Here is a 3,482-nt window from a genome sequence, read left to right on the forward strand (position 1 = left end):
TCCTGCCTCGGTTTCCTAAACATCCCCTCTCTCTATCCTCCCTCCCTCCCTCCCTCCTTCCCTCCTTCCCTCCCTACCTGGCTTCCAAGCGACGAATCCCCAGTCCGCCCGTCTCCCGACGCAAAATAAACGGCCGTGATGACGCCAGGCATGACCGCCCCCGATTTGACCTGGAAAATGGGCGGATTCGGGGTAAGTCGGAGGAACAAGAGCCACACGAGAAAAGTTGAGATGGAAAGTACGGCGCACATTAATTGTCTGCGCGGGGTCTGAGAGGGAGGAAGGTAGGGAGGAAGGGAGGGAGGGAGGGAGGGACTGCGAGAAAAAGAAGGCGAAAGCTACACACCTTGAACCCCAGTCGACCTCCATGGTACTTGACAGAACTCTGCGCCGCGATGCTCTCCTCCCAGGGGGCGATCGTGAAAGACATGCGGTTATTGCCAAGGTCGCTGGGAGCCGGGAGAGGGAGGGAAGGAGGAGAAAAGGTTTTTGAAGTCAGTAGCGAAAGATATGGACAGGTTCCTCATCCTGTCACCTCTACTGCTACTTCTCCTCCCTTGGTCCCTTCATCCTGCCCGCCCTCCCCCATCCGGATACCCTCCGCACCGAATCATGTTGCGATCGCCCGTGCTGTAGAAGACGTTCCAAAAACCCTGCTGCCCCATCTTGTCTGATCCAGGATTGTCGACCGACACTGCCAGGGCTTTCTCGTCCTTTTCGCCCTCTTTTTCACTGCCTCGCAGTTTCGCGGAGGGAGGGGCGGAGGGCGTGAGGGAGGAAGGGAGCAAGGCTTGTTGTCGGGCAAGGATGAAAGGGGTAGACATGGCAAGCGGCTCGTCCTTGATAGACTCCGCGGCGTGCGTGGTGGCAAGGAGGAGGGAGAGCGCCGTGGCAGTAACGGTGGTGAGAGAGAAACGCATGGTTGGACAGGATCGAGGCGAAGAGAGGGGATCGTTAAAAGTCTTTATTGCTGGAAAAAAGACTGCGGGGCTCCAGGTGCTCAGTCGAGCGGAGTGCTGTGTGAGGCAAGGATAAACAACAGTTAATCTTTGCTTGGTACATATGTACACAGATTATGTCTTGTAGGTCTTTGTGAGGGAGGGAGAGTTTCAGCCTCAAGTCCAAACATTTATAACCGCACGTATCAACATAAAAATATCGTACAGGTTGGACATTTAACGGTCCAAGTCTTGCACCCAATACATCGAGAGCCTAGCCTCTAAATTGTTTGCAAAGTCAACGAAGATACAGTATGAAAAAGATGAGAAGCTCAGTCGAGGGGAGATAATAAAAAGGGCCAAAATGTCCGTCACGATTAGCAAACAAGAAGCACACCACCACAAAAAGCCTTCACTTTTGGCGCTACGGTCACGTGCCTGGAATTTACATTCGAGCACGTGACCTTCCTACAGCAGCAGAAACAGGCCGAAAACAAACCAAACAATCATGTGCATTCACTGGTAGCCAAGCGGGCGGGGACGTGACCACACGATCTTAGGACTTTTTATGTTACGGGCGATGGAGCGGCGGGAGGTCAAAGCTGACACGTACGCGTCAACGGATCTGACACTGGTATGTAAATTATGTAATTTAAAAAACAACTTTATGAATGGAAACATCTGATTGCCAAACATACATGCGTATGTTGACTATGTTGAACACATGACAACTGGGAGAGGAGAGTCCAAGTGTCAGTGTCCTTGAACGTGATCAAGTCTCTCAAATGGCTGCGACGCTTCGCCCGGGATCTGTTACTCTTGAAGCCATCAACTTCGCGACCCGTCGAACGTAAAAAAACAACAAAGGACAGGCATTTTTTTCTTCTGGACATTAATTTGTCTCCAATGTCCTATCAAGATGCTTATAATAGCGTTGAGGCGGTGGCTCCATCCCGCCCCACCCCCACGCTTTACATATGGTGAGGGGGACACCCCATGATACATGATATGACACGGCGGGTGTCACCGTACATTGTTCTTAAAAAGGGCGTCCTTTTAGCGAGAGACGTGGATAGCACATGTCGGCTGAGCTGCCCACGTCAGAGGTCCTCGGTGTCCTTTTCTTGAATATGGGGATTTTGATGGAAGATTTTTTGGAAAGGGATAGGAGGTGCTATCACGTGATACAAAAAATAAAAAAGGAGCGCCCGAGCATAATATGTCCTTATGCCCGAGGTCAATCTCTGTCCCACCCCAGGATCCTCCTTCTTCAATACCTTGTACGCACGCCATAGCTGGTGCGTGCTCAAATTGTCGCCACTCATATATGGAGGTGGGACAACACAGGCAGTATCTGAGAACATATGAGCCTCATTCCCAAGAGGAATAACCCCGATATCACCCTGCAATGGAGTACGTACGAAGTCCTGGTAAGCCCTTACCAGGATTTCGTACGTAGGCTTAAGCATCAACGGTAGGGGTTCATTGAAGTGCCAAGGGGGCATCACTGGATAAGCCACGCTGCCACGGAAGTTGTGATTGGATGGGGGTGTACTATGCTTGCTTTCAGGTCACTCGACAGGGTGCTGAGGTAATAGAAATTGTCCTTACGGACAACAGTAAAGACACATAATTAGACACAAGCGCGAATGACATTAAGGTTCTGCATGCCAAAATCGCATAAATTGTCCTTACGGGCAACATTGAAGGCACAATAGTAGGAACAAGCACCTATGACATGGAGATTCTGAATGTCAGGATCGCATAAATTGTATCATCGTACACAACAAATAGACCTGCATAATTAAATCAAACTTGCTTGTTACATTTTTTGCTCGTACTTTTTCTTTGAATGGTTTGGAGGGTCGCAATTTTACAAATAAAAACATACCAAGGGCCATGATGCTACCTACACACCTTTTCATATCATTTGCGCACGCACAGCGGGAGGGAGGGACGGAGGGAGGGAGGGAAGGGGGGAGGCTACATAAACTGGTTTAACGCGCGCCTTTCCCATCCTCTTCGATCAGAGTCCCGCAGACAACGTCCCAAAAACAGAGGCTAGATGCATAATTCCCCCGACTTCGTTCGTGGTGCTTGTCATGGTGTCTACTACCGGCGTAAGCGAGCCAATTCATGCAGGACAGACGCCAAGGAGGGGAGGGATGGAAGGGAGAGAGGTCAGAGAAGTCAGGAAAAGAAACAGAACGGAGCAGGGAGGCGGAGGGATGTTAACCATCCTCCTTGGTTTCCATGCACAAAGTCTCTGAGCACTCTTCCTCATTCATGTATACCCTGCCTTCCTCGCTGTCATCAATTTGGAGGCGCCTGTCCCTCCTCCACTCCCTCCCTCCCTCTTTCCTTCCCTCCCGCACTCCCTCCCTACCTGCCCCATTTCCATCGTTTCAACACGTTGTCGAGGGACCAGGGGAAGGAATAGCCACTGTGGATCTCTGTGAGAGGCAAGGCAGGAGGAGAACGAAATAGAAGGAGGGGAGAGGAACTCATTACCCCTGAATCATAGACGAACCCTAACATCGACTA

The sequence above is a fragment of the Nannochloropsis gaditana genome (genome assembly GCF_000240725.1).
Source record: "Nannochloropsis gaditana CCMP526 unplaced genomic scaffold scaffold405, whole genome shotgun sequence".
Classification (NCBI taxonomy): Eukaryota; class Eustigmatophyceae; order Eustigmatales; family Monodopsidaceae; genus Microchloropsis; species Microchloropsis gaditana.